Below are 19216 nucleotides of genomic sequence, written 5' to 3' on the forward strand. Positions count from 1 at the left end.
TTGTGCAACAACCTCCCTGCTGTACCTGTGAGCTCCAGCGTGGTGATGTTGGAAGCTTTGAAAGGGAAGGAGTGCGATCGATCCCCCTGGGCCTCCGATGTGTCCCCGTACCCAGAGGACGTCTGTCAGCCCAACCGCAGAGACCGTGCTTAGAAACCACAGGCACCCAGCGTCTACCGATCACATCAATGGACCGGCGGCAACTGGAGAGGGGGGCACCGGAGCTGCCACCGTGTGGAGGGGTGCAATGGGAATAGCACTGGAGACCTCTGTGCTGGCAGACCCGAGATGGAGGAGCAGTGTTCTGCCATTGGTGGCATTAGTTGGGATGACAGCTGAAAAGACTGCACAGGCATTAGTCTTGGAGAGGCCTAAGATGTTTAATTTAGAAAGAAGCTGGAAAGCTATCAACAGGCTAGGTAAGTCCTTTTTCAGGGTAAATTCTGGCCAGTTGCAGGAGATTACAGCCCAAACTGTTGCCCAGGAATCAGGAACTATAGACTGTAAGAAGAGGTTGGGCAACCTTGAGAGTAAAGTGCAGGAAGTTTTAACAAAGTGAACTTTGTTTGGTCAAGGACAATACTTTTTCACATAATAAAATGGAGAACATAGAATATGTATTGAGACAGAATTTAAACTTATAAGAACAGATACTACACTCAATCTTAGCCAAAAGGCCGAGAACTGATAAGACAACATTTATTCCTGATCCACATCCCACGATTTGAAACAATACCAAGGTTAGATGGGCTCAAGAAATATTTAATGGAAATAGTAACAAATTCCATGTGAAACTATCCCCTATAACTTCCTCCCCAGCCTAAAAAAAGAAGGGTGAGCAGGGTAGAGGGCAATATGGAATAGCCCAGCTGCCTTCAGATAGTCCGGATTTAACAGCTTTTCTGGAAAGTTCAGGGTGTGCTTATGTTATCTCATCAACTTTCATTGGTCTGTGCTGAGTTGGTTCCGGTCGTACATTTCAAATGGACAGCAGCAAACTTATAATAATGGGTCATAGTCTGACTGTTTCCTATGCACTCTGGAGCCCCACGGGGTCAGCATTATCTGCCCTACCCTTTAACTTGTACCTTGCCCTATTATGCAGTTTATTGGCTGGCCTTTGTGCGGGCTTCCATGTGTACGCGGATGACATGCAGCTCTATTGGCCAATGAAAAATTCATGGGCTCAGACATCTTCCTCTATTAAGAATTGCACCTCTGCGATTACGATCTAGTATCTAAGAAGAGACTTGCCTTGAATTTAACTAAGACAGAATTGATGGTAATAAGATATCATGAATCTTTTTCCTTGCCTTTGAATATGGTAATTGATGGCCAAGAACTTAAAATTGTTTCCCATGCTAAGAGTCTTGGCTTCACACTTGACACAAAGCTTTCTCTAAGGTCTATTGTTAAAAATGGATTTTATAAGCTACGACTTGTTCGTGGTATTAAACCACTTCTGGAATCTAATGATTTTAGAATTGTTGTCCAGATGTTGATTTTACCTGTGCTCGATTACTGCAACACGCTGTATTTCGGACTACCGATGCCTTGCAACTTCTACAGAATGCAGCTGCTCGGTTGATCTTGGGCCAACCAATTTGTGAACATATAACACCTGCTTTAGTAGACCTACATTGGCTTCCTGTGCATTCAAGAATTAAATATAAAGTTGCCGTTTGGGTACATAAACTTCTTTCTTGTACTTCACTACATGAGTGTGACATGCTATTAAAAAGATATGGTCCAAGTAGAGCCCTGTGCTCATTTATTTATTTAGATTTTTATATTCTGCTTTTTGCACTTCAAAGCAGATTACATTCAGGTACTGTAGGTATTTCCCTATCCTACAGAGGGCTTACAATCTAAGCGGGTCATTTATCAAAGTGCAGTATGGCGTTGTCATATGGATACCGTGGCCGACCGTGCTCACCTTTCCCGGCCGCTTTCTTCCGTCCCGGCCGCTGAGGAAGCCAATAGCATGTTTCCTCCTCGTGCGCCCTGCCCCGCGAATGGGAGACCTACCCTTGCGGCAGGAATGCCGCCGCTGGCTAAGCCACGCCTCCTGGCTCTTCTTAGCCATGCGCGCCGCCGCTGCCCCCGTTGCATTTAAAGGGCCCAGGGCGGGAACCCTGGCCTACCCGGAATCCTGACGTCATCTAGGCAGGATATTTAAACCCCTTCTTGTCTGCTATCCAGCGAGTTAGCAAGGACTTTCTTCTTGCTGGATTCCAACCTGCATTGGAGACACTCTCCGTTTTCTTCGCTGGGTTTTCCTTCCTACTGAGTTCCAGTACCTTGCAGTCACTTTGCTCCTTGCTACCTTCCTGGTTGAACACCTTAGGTACCCGCTGCTCATGGGCCTTGCCGTGTTCCAGCTATCCGCTCCTCAGAGGGCCTTCGTCACCAATTTTCCATCTACGCTACAGAGTGAGTACAAAACGTACCAGCTCCACCTTCTTCTCTTCACTATGCTGTGCCCGCTGCTATAACATCCTTCACCGTACCTCATGCTGTGGACCACTACCGAAGCTACTCTGCACACAAGACATCTAGAGGAGGTACTTCCCCGGGTTCCCCGCTCCGCGGGCTACTACCGGAAACCATCACTGGGAACAGCTCTACTCTGGACAATAGCCTACTGCCCATTCCACGGGTCCATTATTTCTTTTGCTGTACAATAAAACCTCGCTGCTCTGTGTCATTCTCTGCTGAGGCTAGCCTATTGTGGTGAGTTCCCACAGGGTTCCTCCCTGTGGGTGGAGTCAGCTCTCACCCGATCCAGGGGTTCACACTAGTTGAGTCACAACAATTTGCTGACCTTCAGGGTGAGGAAACCTTCCCAAAGATGAGATTTGTGCAATGTTCTCTCAACTTAGCTTGAGAGAACAAGCTAGGTTGAGAGAACATTGCACAAATCTCAACTTTGGGTGACTTTCCTCACTCTGAAGGTCATCAGATCTTCACAAGAGTGCACTGTTCTGTTCGTATGTCGCACTCTGCATGTCAAAGTGGCCCTTAACCCCTACACTAATTCCTAAACCTCACCTCGAGTAGCTAGCTGGGCCTCCTATAGAGATATAAATACCTACCTAGTATGAGGGCCTTATAGCTAGTCTCTCTCCCTCCCTCACCCCAGTGGTTGTAAAGATAGCACACTTTTCAATAAACAGCCTATTACCATAAAACACACCCCTTTTCCTATCGCATGCGATATTTAGTGCATTTTGATAAATCCAGGCTTAAGTTTGTACCTGAGGCAATTGAGGATAAAGTGACTTGCCCAAGGTGCAACTGTGGGACTCAAACGCTGGTCTCCTGGTTTGTAGCCTACTACTCTAACCACTAGGCTACTCGTCCACACCATCTCATCTCATCTCATCTCATCTCATCTCATCTCATCTCATGCTCATCTTAGAAGGTGCTGTTAGAAATACCTAGTGTCTGTCAAACTTGTTTACAGGTAATCTGGTATTGTGCTTTTTCCATCACAGCACCAACTGTATGGAACAACTTACCAGAAACACTGAGGTTTAAGCCCATGTTTAAAAACTTTTACAGCTCAGTTGCAAACTTTCTTTTTCTGGGAAGCATTTCTTAATTAACACACTCTGCCCTTTCCGATCTTATGTTACATTTTAGGCTGTTTCATTCTGTTTTAGTTTTTATTTATTTCCATATGTTTTATTAGATTATGTCTTTTTAGTTCTTGTGTTTTTATTCTTTTATTATGAATGTCCTTAATGTTAGATGCTTAGGGAATTATTAAGCGGATTATAAATAATGATACCATACCATACCATACCATTGTAAATGTTAATTTAGAACCTGATAGTGACTGTTATTCAGGTACCAAAAAGAGTTAGTTCTTAATCTGAAAATCAGAATATTCCCAGATGTGACAAAAGCCTCAGAGTATAGAAAAAAATAAACAATTCTTGTTATTAATGAGGCCTAGAGTGCTTGGTGCTATGTTTTTGTTGAAATATCCTGTAAATACTGTAAGATTTATCTTTTCAGCGTCATCTCAGTTCGCTTTCTTCTTTAGTGACAAGGTACCTCAGGGTCTCTCAAGTCCTTCCTCCTGCGGCCGTCATGAATCTTCAATACCTATTTGATAGTCAGCTAATCCGCGATGCTAGATATAGTGTGTTAGCTGACTGCCTGTTTTTTGTTATTTTTAAATATTTTGTTTCCAGGATGGTGAAGGTAAGTTACGTAGAACATGGAATCATTTCTTGGCTTTGTGTCCTAGCTGGCACCCATGATTGTGAACTTTTTTTTTTTAATATGGACTCATAAATGACAAACACACACATATATATATTTATATACATACAACTCTATTTTTATGAATTAAATACTGCTTCAGAAACGTTGCTCCCGCTGCCCTAAATCTACCTGTCTCATTCTGCTCCACCATTCTGACAATGAGAGAGACGCCTCCTGCCGACCTTACGGATGACAGGTTACAAGAGAGCCAGCCAAAAACCATAGGATTATGGAGCATGTTAAATATAGCGCCCATACGTTGTTATTATTATATGCATTGGGAATCAATTAATCATTTTGGACATAGATAAATGGCAGGTATCTTCTCAGGCATAAAACAATTCAATCTAGCAGTGACCTTTGCAAAGAAAGACACATGTCAGGTAAATACCTCAGTGCATTGCTAAATAGCAGAGAGAGAGAGAGAGCAGTCCACACTCCCCGGCGTTTCTGGACATCTTGTTCTTCTTGTCAGAATTAATGATCACTGTTGCCTGGATGCTTTAATGCGGAGCTGCTTGGCTATTTATTTCTTGTAGGGTTCTCCGGAGGAATCCAAAAACATTTTAAATTTGATTTAGGGAAGTTTTCTGAAGCAAACCAAGTCCCTGCAGACAGCACTTTAACTTCCATGGTCAGGACACAGGCGATAAAGAACAATAAAAGGTAAAGTAATTTCATTTGAAGACCGCAGCCCTGTACGGTTGTATTTGGAGCTTAACAGCCCTATGGCCTTTCTGTTTTCCGCTGGTGCTCTGAGCTTGCTTTATGGATTCTGAGTGGCCTTCCTGCGGGACACCTCATTGGCTGAAGAATGCAAGGGGAGGGGCATTTAGGAGGCTCCAGAGCAGCCCTGACCCTGGAATGCAAATTCTGCCATTTTCTGTGGTCGAAGTTTTGAGTTCAGCAGAATGTTCGGGTTAGATTTCGAGAAAGCTGATTGGCCCGAGCATAGGATATCAGTCAGTCATGTAGCATATAACAGCAATAATTAGCTGGAAGGACAGAACCAGGGGCAGCTCAAGGCAATAAGCTGCCTGAGGCGAGGAAAAAGAAAATGCCCACGCCGCCAGCAAGGCGGGGAGCAGGTCATATCATCGTGAGAGCGGGGACAGGGGGATCCCGCTTGGAGTCTGGCCCTCCTGATGATTTGAAAATGCTGGTAAAGGGGGGGGGGGGGGGGGGGGGTCAGGGTTCCCGGAGAAGTGGCAGATAGAGTGTTAGTGATATTTCCAGGAAGTTGATAACCTTGTCACACTCCCAGGATCTCTACCACCTGCCTCCCACCCTACCTCAACATTTGACCCCTGGGGAAGTGAGAGAGGGTGAATGGTTGTGTGTGTGTGTGTGTGTGTGTGTATGTGTTTGTGCCTAGCACTCTCCGGGCTGATGCAAGGATTTTGGGCATCTAGGCGAATCTTATAGCCTTGTGCCCGCCCCTCCCCTGCACAATACAAATTGTGCATTTATAACAACAGACTTTACAAGAAAAACTACAGTCTGAAGTAAAAACATCCCTTACAACAGGTATATTATATTTACACACACTATTGTGGGGTCGACCAAAAAAATCCTGCAAAAACACAAGATGCTTGGAGCCCATATGGTATTAAGCCTATTGTAAAGTGCATTGGGTGTCAGCTTGGCCTTCAGAAAGCCATAAGTAAACTGAATTACAAATTACAATACAGTAAACCTCCCATACCAAAACAGCACTAACTGCTAGCACTCAAACAGAATCAACCCTAACATGAAAAGCAGCACTGCAAATAATACACCAGGCCCTAAAACACCAATAACCTCCTATTAGGAAAACGGAACAAGCCAGGCTGCTATAGATCCCTACACAGAAACTACAAGCTAGCAGAATACCCCACCTCAGTCACACATGCAAAACACACACAGACCCTGACCAAATACAGAATTGGAAGATCTTAAAGTATAAATAAACACTTTCAGACAAAATTGAGCTGGAAACTGCAACAAGTCAGACAAGCAGTATAGCAATGGAAAAACAGAAACATTCAATTCCCAAGATTTTAGAAATGCACTATTTCACAAGTGTCATTTCTAATTGACAAAAATTAAGGAAAGGGTTGGTAGTTTCATATAAATTTAACATTATTGCCACCAAGGTAAAGGAGGAGGAATAGCCTAGTGGTTAGAGCAGTGGGTTATGACGTAGGAGACCAGGGTTCAAGTCCCACTGTCACTTCTTTTATGGCTGAGTAGCTCAGTCGGTAGAGCATCAGACTTTTAATCTGAGGGTCCAAGGTTCAAGTCCCTGTTCAGGTGGGATGCTCTTTCTTCAATCCAAAACCAAAGTTTATTTCTAGTTGCTACAATTTTCTAAATAGGCAACACAGCGTCTCTTGAAAAACAAAATTCATAATGCTACATTTGAATGTCCTTTCAGAAATGAATGGCAGGAACACAATGTGGGTTTGCCCGAGATCCTTTTGCTCTCTGCTTCAACGGCAGGGGAGAAAGTCTGATACTTCGTGCATATGCAGCATAGCTCTCTGCTTCAACAGCAGGGGGAATGAAGAAAAGTGGATCTATATACAGACAACAACCAACAAGGACTGAATCACATAGTCTGAGTAAACAAATAAGCATGGGTATAGCTTGCTTATTGCGGCGGTTACTACCCCTAACTAAGCTAGATATTTCACTTAGATGCAGCTCCAACACTGCTCTTTGCATTAATGGCGGGGGTGGAAGGGAAATAGAACCAAAGGGTTACTAAGAGCCAAGAGTAACAGATAAGTATGAGAAGAAAAAAAAGTGCGAAGCTTGCTGGGCAGACTGGATGGGCCGTTTGGTCTTCTTCTGCCGTCATTTCTATATGTTTCTATGTAAACAGAGTTATGTGTTGTTTTACATCATAAACTAACAATCTCCTTCCATCCTATAATCTTTTTTTAATTTTTGAAATATTACAAAATGTATATTAAAAATGTTTATTTTATTAATTGTGGGTTAAAAATATTATCCAAAATTATGTGGCACTATATCCTTGTAAATTTTTATTTTTTTGGAAAAAATTGTTCTTTTGAACATTCTATGAAACAATACTATATCCTAGTGCAACAAAACTGTAAAAGTTCAATAGGTCCAAAAGATATGCTCATGTATTAAAATGGCCCTAGCAGTGTTGGTGATACTCTCTGCTAGTACATCTCACCTGGTGCTCCAGTGTTGCTGGGGATGCCCCCCTGCTAGTGCTTCACCCCTGGTGCTCCGTCAGTGTCATGGATATCTCTTCTAGTGCTTCTTGCCTGGTGCTCCAGTGGTGCCGGGGATACCCCCTGTTAGTGCTTCACTCCTGGTGCTCCATCAGTGTTGGTGATACCCTCTGCTAGTGCATCTCACCTGGTGCTCCAGTGATGCTGGGGATGCCCCCCTGCTAGTGCTTCAACCCTGGTGCTCCATCAGTGTCATGGATATCTCTTCTAGTGCTTCTTGCCTGGTGCTCCAGTGGTGCCGGGGATACCCCCTGTTAGTGCTTCACTCCTGGTGCTCCATCAGTGTTGGTGATACCCTCTGCTAGTGCATCTCACCTGGTGCTCCAGTGGTGCTGGGGATGCTCCCCTGCTAGTGCTTTACCCCTGCTGCTCCATCAGTGTCATGGATATCTCTTCTAGTGCTTCTTGCCTGGTGCTCCAGTGGTGCCGGGGATACCCCCTGTTAGTGCTTCACTCCTGCTGCTCCATCAGTGTTGGTGATACCCTCTGCTAGTGCATCTCACCTGGTGCTCCAGTGGTGCTGGGGATGCCCCCCTGCTAGTGTTTCTCCTTGGGTTCTACAGCAGTGTCAGGGATACCCCCTGCTAGTGCTTGTCCCTTGGTGCTCCATCATTACCAGGGATACCCACTGCTGCTGTACTGTACGTCTTTCTGTTTCTGGTTTCTTTAAAGAGCTTCAGAACTGATTTATCAAAAGTTGTTCAGGTAGAAACAGGAGAAAACCCTTGCTAAGCCAAATTATGAAGAAACAGAGAACAGAAGAGAAAGGGAGAGAGGAAGAAATTGCCTATAAGCCTGTTGCAGGTTAGTTTGGCAGCGGTGCTTAGGCTGCACAGTCTAATACATCATGATGAATATTCTGAGAACCACTGAGGGCCAGAAGGGCCATCTGTAACATGCTGAATCGGCAAAATCATGGCCACTGAGCAAAATCCCCATTATCCACTCCTGAGTAATTAACTTAACGTTCTGACATAATTAACATCATAATTACTGCACCAGCATATGCAAAACACCAGTGCCCTTTCCGAAAAATGCCACCGAGAGCTGTATATAGATTCATGTTTATAAAACTGACAAGTGTGGTGCAGCACAACTGAAAATTGTAATGGAATTATTCCAAAAAAATAAAAACCTCAGATTTTAATAAGGAATTTAAATAGTAATTTGATGGAATTTTACACTGAAGATCTTTCTAGAGTTTCCAGAATTTCTCTAAGATGCAACACTATCCTTCCCTCTCCCTCTTCCTGGACAAAACTGCCCGCTTGTCTCTATTCTGCAAATTAAGGGTATGACCTTGAGTCCCACCCATCCTACCCGTCACCTGCTCACCCCATTGGCTGCTTCCCTTATACAGACTTAAGAGGCTTCTCCATAGCTCCGTCTGATTGGTTCTAGCATGGCACAGGCCAGAGAGCAGGGTTAGGTTGCACAGCACCTGTGTGAACAAGTCTTCTCCTCTCCTGCAGTTTACTTCAAGCACAAAGAAAGGTTTGATGGGATTAAAGAAGCATTGGTGGGTACAGCACATTAGACCTCCTGTTCTGTCTCTTTGGACACTGAAAATGCCAGCACCTAGCACGTGCTACTGGAAGCCCAGCAAAAAGAACTCAGATAAGTTCTCTCTGCTTCTGCTACGTCAGCTCCTCAATAATTTGTGCTGGAGAAGCGGTGTGGAGTCTGTTGTGGCACAAGAGAACAATTCCAGATTTGTTTCAGGCCCTGGGGCAAACAAATATTTTAGTGCAAAGGTAGCAGACCTCACAAGTCACCAAGAGGATTTTGGAGAGGGCTAGGGAGGAGCGAGCTGTTGTAGTACACGTGGGTACCAATGGCATAAGAAAGTGCATGAGGACTGTTGTGGAGGTTAAATTTAGGCTTTAAGCAGGAAACTGAAATCCAGAACCTTCAGGGCCATATGCTCAAAAAAATGTTCCACGTTCCATTTGCAGGACTGCAGGCTGAGCTCCAGAGTCTCAGTGTATGATGAGATTATGGTACAGGGAAGAAGGCTTCAGAGTTGTTTGAAGCTGGGGAACATTCTTAGGAAGGGGGAGCTTATTCTGATGGCATAGGCTCCACCTTAACCACAGTGAAACCTGGCTGCTGGATGAAAGCTCAGAGCCACCTGCCTTGTAGGTAGGTATCTTCCAATAATGCTTGCAAAACAAGGAAGTTAGGATATCCCAGTAGAGAGGTTGTGGTTAAGGCCAAAGTAGCTCCGATGGATGTAAAATAAATTGCTCACAGATGTAAATGACCCTAAACTGTCTGTATCTTCTGCTAATAAGCAGTTGTGAATACAGATACAAACAGGAATACAAAGAATAATCATCTTAAAATGTCTGTATGTAAATGCCAGAAGTCTGAAATGTAAGATTAGAGAGATAGAACATATGGTGCTAGGGGTTGTAGTACCAGGCATCTTACCTCCCTCCTGGAGCAAGGGCGGCTCAAGGCAATCTGCTGCCTGAGGCGAGGGATGAGATTCCACACACATCCATATACACTCGTTCACTTCTCTCCCTCTTCCATACACACACACAAGCTCATTGTCTCTTCTCACCTCGATTCTCATTAGCCACAAGAGCCTCCTCTTTCCCCAGGCCTGCAAGACATGCGCTCCACTTCCTCCTCCTCCAGTAGTGTCGGCTCGCTCTGCTCTTGTTTTATTTTCAGCATGCAGCCCGACACTGTTACTCCTCCTCCTGCGTCTTCAGTTTCTCATTTCCCATGGAGGAGGGCGACGCTCCTGCTCGTCTTTATTGCCGTGTAGCACCAGGCTTCACGTTTTCTTCCGAGGGCACGGGTGCTGATGCTCCTCCTTCTTCAGGCGTGTGCTGCTCCAGACTCTTTCTCTTCTGGCCTTCTGCAACAGGGCACCCGGAGTTTTCGGGTGTTGGCCCAGAGACCCGAAAATTTGTTCAGAATTCCAGAGTCTCCGAGCCAAATCCGGAGAGTTCCCAGGTATGAGTGCAAGGCAGCCGCCACCAGAATCGTAGCCAGGCCATTTGGCACCTATGGTTAAGAGAAAAAGTGCGCCCTCACCCTGAACACAACATACAACACCACGAACTGGGAAAGTCTATTAAATGCAGAGAGCTTTAATTTTTATTTTTATTTTCACCAAGCAGTTTGCCCCTGCTTCTTTGAACTTCCAGCTCAATTGGAACCAGTACGATTCTGGTACCATAAGCCTTCATTCAAAAACTGAACTGTAGTGGAAGATATCGGACAAATAACCTGGTCCGATCACTCGCCAGTAGAACTCATGTTGAAGGAGCCAGCTAGATGGGAGGGAGTGCGATTCTGGACCCTTAATGACTCCCTATTGGGGGATGAACAGTAATGTGTGCAATTAGAGGGGGAAATAAAAGAGTACATTGATCTTAATACCAAAGAGCATGTTAACCCCACAATGCTCTGGGAATGTCTAAAAGCAGTGATTAGAGGCTGCTTAATTGCTCGCACAGCCTTTCTTAAAAAAGAAAGAACAAAGCAACAAAAGCAGTTGCGAAAGGAGATACAGGAGTTAGAATGCATACATAAGGTAACGTTGGCAAAGGCCTGTTATGTCAAACTTCAGAGAGCTCGGGATGCACTGCAAGCCTTAGAATTGGAGAAAACAGCATTTCAGCTACAGCAAATGCAACAAACAAGTTTTGAATGGGGAAATAAATCCAGTCGTTTATTAGCTCATTGACTGAAAAAATGGGTGGCCCAATGCCAAATAGTAAAAATTAAATCAGAATGTGGCAGCATGCTGACACAACCTAAGGAATTACAGCAAAGATTTATGGATTTCTATAGGTCCCTCTATACGGCAGACTCTCAGATCCAATCAGCTCACATCGAGCAGTATCTTATTGATATAGACATCCCTCAAATATCAGATCTCGAGAGGCAATTCTTTGACAAAGACATTGCTGAAATGGAAATCGAGCAAGTGATAAAGGAGTTAAAAATCCATAAGGTGCTGGGCTTAGACAGCTATAAGGCCTTATTTTATAAAAGATTTTCAACCCGTTACCCCCTTACTACAGGAGTGGTTCAATTCCTTGAAGGCTGGTAATCCCCTTACCACAAGTGCCAATGTAGCAGGGATCTCTATTTTGGTTAAGCCTGGATGGGACCCCTCCCTGTGCGCTTCCTATAGGCCAATTTCTTTGATCAATGTTGATCTATACATCTTTGCCAAGATTTTAGCAAACATATTGAAGCGTGCCATGACCAAATTGGTACATAAAGATCAGGCGGGCTTCATTCCGGGTCGCATGACGGCTGATAATGTGCGAAATGTTGTGGATCTTGTCTGGTTGGTTAAGGAGAAAGGGACACTCGCAGTGTTACTTTCCATTGATGCAGAAAAGGCCTTTGATATGGTCCATTGGCCTTACCTATTCAGCTTATTGCGTAAAATTAATTTTGTACACTCTTTTCTGGCCTGGTTATTAAATTTATACTCTAACCCTCAGGCACGTGTCAAGGTTCATGGAATTTATTTGGAACCCTTGACTATTCAGCGAGGCACCCGACAGGGGTGTCCGCTTTCACCGCTTCTATTCGCCTTATTCCTGGAATCCTTGGCTCATAGCATACGAACTTCAGGAGCTAATCATGGGGTCCAGACTAGTTGTGCAGAATATAAAATTACCATGTTTGCTGATGATGTATTGTTTACCTTAACATAACCGGAAACTTCCTTACCAGAGACTATAGCTTTACTGCAGGAGTTTAGTAGGGTTTCAGGGTTCCGGTTAAATCTAGAATAGTCTGAGGTATTAAACCTGACACTGGTGGGGAGCAGCAGGCTACATTACGATCACAGCTTCCTTTTAAATGGGCTAAACAAAGTATAAAATATCTAGGCATCAGGATTAACAAGACTTATGAAGATTTGGTTGAGTTGAATTATAAACCGCTTTGGCAAATCTTATCAAAAAAACTGGAAACATGGGCCCCATACTCGCTCTCCTGGTTTGGTCGGATGGCAGCAGTGAAGATGAATATACTCCCTAGATTTTTATATTTCTTTCAAGCCCTTCCGATCTCTATACCTAATGCTATGTTGAAATGTTGGCAGCGGTGAATCTTTTCTTATATTTGGAAACGGAAGCCACCCAGGATCAGGAGAGATGTCCTGTATCAACCCACTCTTGGGGGAGGGCTGGGAGTCCCAAACCTTCAATGGTACTGGGTAGTGACCAGCTGAGGGCACACATCAACTGGCATAGAGACAAAAAACTCCAACAGTGGGCAAAAATAGAGCAAGAACAGGTGGGGACTGTGCCTTTGCAGACTAACGTCTGGCAACCCAGGACACCCTGGCTGTTCATATGATCCCCACCATGTGATTAACCCTGGATATTTGGGAAAAATGGCATGGATATTTTGTGGGAGCACGACGTTACTTTTATAGTACGGCCATAAATTATAATACTAAATTCCCACTGGCAGAGAACTCGCGAACTTTCAACCGCTGTTCTGTAAGGGCATAGTCCGCCTGGAGCATATCTGGGCAATACAAATGTTCTACACCTTACAGGAACTCATGGAGAAATATCAATTGGGCAGGGAGGCCTGTTTCCATTATATACAATTATAAAAATCGGGATAGAGCTAAAATAGGGCAAAACACAATTGGAACACTGGTGTAAAAAGGCTGACCACGTGACAGGTGTTAACTCTACTCTTTATGGGTTTCTTGGCCATGCAAAGAAGATACAGGCCCCATATGTAATGGCATGGGAAAGAGATTTGGGTAAACCACTCACTGCGGACTAATGGGATTTGATATTTTCTAATAAAAAACATAGTTCGCTCTCCGCCCTATTGTCGGAAAATAGTTACAAGGTGCTCATGAGATGGTATCTCAAGCCTGAAAGGTTTTCTTTTTTTTTTTCTCCAAACTGGACAGCTCCAACCTCTTTAGTCTTTCCTCATAGGGGAGCTGTTCCATTCCCCTTATCATTTTGGTCGCCCTTCTCTGCACTTTCCCCAATGCAACTATATCTTTTTTTGAGATGCGGCGACCAGCATTGTACACAGTATTCAAGGTGCGGTCTCACCACGGAGCGATTCAGAGGCATTATGACATTTTCCGTTTTATTCACCATTCCCTTCCTAATAATTCCTAACATTGTTTGCTTTTTTGACTGCTGCAGCACACCGAGCCGACGATTTCAAAGTATAATCCACTTTGACACTTAGATCTCTTTCTGGGGTAGTAAGTCCCAAGATAGAACCTAACATAATCATACACACACACAGTCTCATGCTCAGTCTCACACACACACATACACACACACATGCTGTCTCTCATGCTCTTTCACTGGTTTCCCCCTCTGGAAGAACAAGGGGCAGCAGCAGAGGTCTCTTTCAGTCGGGACAGCCACTAGACTCTTCCTTTTTGCTTCTAGTCTCCGGGGCCCTGCTGCTCCTGCTATGATTGTGGGGAGGGGGGAGGCCAATGCTTCTTTTAGGTTGTGCTCTTTCTAACTGCTGAGGTGAGAAAAGTAATTGGGAGGCCTCAGGCTGCTTTTGGCTCTGAGGCTGCACTTCTGACTGCCGGGGAGGGGAGGGGAAGGCTGATGCTGTTTCAGCCTCGTCTCTTGACTGTTGTGGGGGGGGAGGTCGGTGATGCTGCTAGTGTGGCTCCACGGCTGCGCTGCTTCTTACTGCTGGGACAGGGGCTGTGGAAGGCTAACGCTGTTTATTGTAACTCCGTGGGCTGCACCTTCTGATTGCTGCGGTGGAGGCCACTGTTTCTTCTTTCTACCGGACTGGCGCTCTGCTTCTGACTGCGGGAGGGGCTCTGAAGCAGGCACAGCAGTTCTTGCCAAAAAACTGTGATTCAGGTGGCAGGGAGGCAACTCTTCAGCTAAATTGCCAGTGGTGTTCTAAGAGGGGTCTTTTTTGCCGCCTCAAAATTCTGCCACCTGAAGCGGCTGCCCCACCCTGCCTCATTATAGAACCACCCCGGTCCTGGAGCCTGAACACATCACCTGCACGCTGCACCAAATCTTCTTCTTGGTGGTCAACCCTCTGGATCCCCTGTCTGCTAGCTTTCTGCCTCCCCCAGTTGCTCTAGTTTATTTCTTCTCCATTTATTGCTGGCCTCCATTTTCAACTGCTTCTATACTTTGAATACTGAGACCGCAAGACAAGTCATTTTTTGCCATAAAGAGAGGCCCGTGTTGAGTACAAGATGCTGTTGAAAGTGCAATGAGACACGAAGGTTAAATTATAGAAACCGAGCCCACCAAATAGCTGCAGATTCTACAGAATGATGATACAGAATCAAATTCAACCTGCTTTACGAACCACTTGCTCTTCCTGCACATTGATAGAGGATTTGGAATAGCCTAGCGGATGGCTAGAGTGGGTTGAAAAGCAGGGGAGCCAAAGTTCAAATCCTACTGATGCCTCTTGTGGCCATGGACAAGTCACTTCACTCCCAATTGCCTCAGGTACAAATTTAAGGCCCCATTTACCAAGCATTTTCCCCACAAAATGGGAGAAAATCTTTACTAAATAGACTTGCAATCATCCACATTAAATTCCATCTGCCATTTGGACTCTCAACCTTCCAGTCTCACAAGGTCCTCCTGCAATTTATAACTATCCACTTGTGTTTTAATTACTCTGAATAATTTTGCATCATCTGCAAATTTGATCACCTCACTCATTGTTCCCCTTTCCTGATCATATATAAATATATTAAAAAGCATCGGTCCAAGTACAGATCCTTGAGGCACTCCACTCTCTGCACTGAGCAAATTGACCATTTAATCCTACTGTTTCCTGTCTTTTAACCAGTTTGCAATACACAAAAAGACATCGCCACTTATCCCATGACTTTTTACTTTTCTTAGAAGCCTCTCATGGTACTTTGTCAAATACCTGAAAATCCAAATATACTACATCTACCAGTTCACCTTTATCCACATGTTTATTAACCCCTTCAAAAAAGTGAAACAGATTTGTGAGGCAAGACTTCCCTTGGTGTTCTGTGATTTTGTTCTTTAGAATACTTTCCACAATTTTTCCCAGCACTGAAGTCAGGCTCACTAGTCTACAGTTTCCCGGATCTCCCCTGGGAGTCCATTTTAAATATCAGGGTTACATTGGCCATCTTCTAGTCTTCAAGTACAATGAACAATTGTAATGATAGGTTTCAAATTACTAGTAATAGATGGTTCAGAAACACCAGAACATTTTTTGAAGGCACGTCATGAACCCACTTTTCTGCTGCCCGTGATTCAGGCAGACCCCCATTTTTTATAAATTTGCCTAGTGTTCTCCAAAAACCTGCATGATATGAAAGGCCTAGTAAAGAATGGCTAGCATTAGCACCATACTGTAGTATTAGGAATTTCATTCTTAACTGCTAACAGTAACCTTAAAATATGTACAAGGGCCTAGATCTAAAATAATCATTCAAGATTAAAGACCCTCAAGATTTAGTTAAGCCCAATGTTTTTGAAAACTCTCAGAAAATAGACTAAAAACAGCATCATATCTTGTAATATGTACAATATCCTGCAATATTTCTATCTGTAAATAAATGCCGCTATGAGATAGGACAGTCTGTTTGCTTTCCGTATTAAGAGTAGTCCTGCAGCCTGTGGATGTGATGTCACCTCTGTAAATAACGACCTTAAAAAGATGGATGTGTTCGGAGCTCTGCTCCTTGAACTCATAACCAGTCTGAATTCAGTGAATTTCTTTGAAGTAGACAAACAAAATCAATTTCCCTTCTATGCAGATTTGCAAATCTTGTAAACCTCACTAAAGATAAAAAAAATAAGACTAAATTTTGACCTGGTAACACAGTCACATAATCTTCAGGAAACCTCCCAAGGTTTCTTTGCAAACTTTGATGACATTTCAGGGGTAAAAAGTCAAAATTTGCTTTTTACCACTGAAATGTCAGTTCACAAGCACTCACTGCAAGTTCAAAACAGGCCAAGCCTCAGAGCTGTGGATTAAAGAAAAGGTCTCACAGACTACAAAGCATAAAAGTGAAAATCTTTACTCTCTGTTTTAGATCCAAGAATAGTCAGATAAAATAGGAATAATAATTTGTATTGCCTCCGTTAATACATTTATTTTTTACTTTAAAGAAGAATAAAATAGTAACAGCATGGTAGGGCAGTTTCCTAGAGCCTAAAATTCCCATAATGCACTGCAAGTGATCTCACTGTACAGAGCTAGAGAAGACATCTATGAATAGTAGGCATAGGAATGTAGGCACGTTTGGCTTTGGAGTAATAGTTAAGCAGGATAAAATCAAAAGATCGGAAATGGATGATTTCAGCTGCCTGTCTAAGAAAGACTTAGGGCTTGTTTTCAAAAGGGAGTTTTATCCATGTTGTGCCTATGGAACAAAAACATTCGACTTGACCAAGGCATGTAATCTGCCAAGTTGAGAGAAATATTGTGATATTGTTAGAGATTCGTTTATGCTGTTACATGTGACAAGAATGATTGATTCTGTCTAGTTTAGAACAAAACCCGTGCACAGTAAGGAGCAGCCTAGTGGTTAGTGCTACAGACTACAAACCAGGGAAGCCAGAGTTCATATTTTGTTCCTTCCGCTGATGGGCCTTGTGACCTTGGGCAAGTCACACTGTCCTCTGTTGCCTGAAGTACCAATTTAGATTGTAAGCTCTCTCTCAGGCAGGGACCTGCCTGCTGTACCTGAACTGAAGCTCACCTTGAGCACAGGCCTAGAAAGATGAGCAATTAAATGCAAATCCAATCCAGTCAAGGATAGCCAATTACCATTCGTGCTCTAGGGAGCAACAGGAACATTCAGGAGTCTTTGAGGAGCACAGAAAGAGGAAGAAGCTTGAGATAAGAGATGATCACATCAGAGAGGCAAATAAAAAAGGCAAAACCAGGAAAAAAAATAGAAGTCCATTTTATTTGCTGCATAAAGCATGCAATCTCATGGCCAATAAAATAAATGCAGAATACAGTTCATAAAATTAGCATGCTCCCCGTCTCGGATTTCTGTTGACATAAACAAAATATTTGATGATGCCTTATGCTGCAATCAAAACTCATCAATGGAGATATAATTAGCTTTAATAAAATAGCCTTATAAAACTGTGTATTGTCATTATATGAAGCTGAAGGGAGGGAAGCGCCAAAGGAATGTGAGAAAATACTTTTTCACAGGGCAGTGTCTCCAAATAGGTTTTGCTTGTGCACCCAGGGTGCGCTGGGAATGATCTGTCTCTCAAATATACTGCCAACGTTCCCCTTTATGCTTGCAATGTGCCAAAGACAACCTCCTTCTGGAGTTACTTTCTCCACTGAGAGGATGATGTTCCAGGTGTCTAGACTTCCAGCTGAGATTATAGCAGCCAGAACAGTGGCAGAATTGAAGACAGAAACAGACCTTAGTGGAAGAGGAAGGTGAGAATACCGCAGATCCAGTGACAGCACAGTAGGCAAATACAATTGAGCGGGATGAATAGACCAAGTGGCTCTTTTCTAGAAAAATTGTCTATGTTTCTAATCCCTGATGGGCATTTACTAGCAGTTAATACCTCCTTTGGGGGTGACAAAAGCCTGAGGCAAAGCCAAGAGCTTTTAATCTAAACCATCCATTGACTATAAATGTCCTCTCCAGGGGTGGCTCTATCATGAGGCAGGGTGAGGCGGCGGCCTCAGGTGGCAAAATTTTGAGACAACAAAAACTGTCTCTCAAAACTCTCCATCCATGGCCACCTCAACTTGCCTTCAGGGCCATCAACAGCACAGTGCTGCCGACAAGCCCCACGGGGTCCCTAACCTCCCCCCCATGGGCAAGAAGAAAGAAAGAGCGGCAGCACAAGGACAGTCTGGCCTATTGGAGATTCAGGCCTGCCCAATAGGCTGGTCATGAGGATCACATGGTTTGTGTTGGTTGCTGCGGCCTCATGCCCGAGGAGCTGCTACAACCAACACCAGGCCTTACAGCATCTTCTGCTACTGAACGTGCGCCTACCTCCAGGCTCTCCACTCACTCTGTGCTCTCATTTTTTTTTTTTTTTTTTTTACAGGCAGCAGTGGCAGAAGTAACAGCAGTGATGGCTCCATGCCCCTGTCACTACTGCTTTGCTTGGGCATCTCTTTCCCATCATCAGTGCCTTCCTTCACATGCTTCTGCTGGCAGCCAGTAGGAGGGAGCCATCAGGCCTCTCACTACCCAGCTCGATTCCACTCCTGCTCTCAGCCACTGGGCCATAGCAAACAGTAATAATTGAAAAAATAAAATCTAGTATCGGGGCCTTCCAATCTGCCCCTTCTCACACCAAGGGGAGAAACAAAGCAGCAAAGGCAGCCCACCCAGAGTGCAGACCCTATTCTTGGGGTCCTGTCTGGATCCCTCTGAACACCAATGTGAGTGTAACCCTAAGTAGGGGGGGAGGGGGGGATTTTAAGCCGTGCACACAAACCTATTTATTCTTTGGGGCTTCTCCAGCTAGCACTTCTCCCATCACTCTCCTCTCTGTCCCAAGGGTGGAATCCTTTTTCTGGTGGGACGCGTTCACTTTTGGCCCAGGTAGTGGTGTGTGTGTCTCTCTCTCTATATGGTGTTAGCTGCTGCATCCCAGGATGTGAGATGCTGGGATAAACCAGGCAGGACAAGGCACTGGGTGTTAAATTAAATGTTTACTGATTCTTTAACAATTAAA

General features: G+C 44.1%; 1 non-coding gene and 1 pseudogene across 1 annotated transcript; one reads left to right on the forward strand and one right to left on the reverse strand.

Annotated features, from left to right (window-relative positions):
- Positions 1-508: 508 nt before the first annotated feature.
- On the reverse strand, positions 509-689 carry LOC115099669 (annotated as a pseudogene).
- Positions 690-6497: 5808 nt separating this feature from the next.
- TRNAK-UUU lies at positions 6498-6570 on the forward strand. Its single transcript has one exon. It is a non-coding gene; the product is annotated as a tRNA-Lys (tRNA).
- Positions 6571-19216: the final 12646 nt, after the last annotated feature.

Source organism: Rhinatrema bivittatum, chromosome 9, assembly GCF_901001135.1.
Source record: "Rhinatrema bivittatum chromosome 9, aRhiBiv1.1, whole genome shotgun sequence".
Taxonomy (NCBI): domain Eukaryota; kingdom Metazoa; phylum Chordata; class Amphibia; order Gymnophiona; family Rhinatrematidae; genus Rhinatrema; species Rhinatrema bivittatum.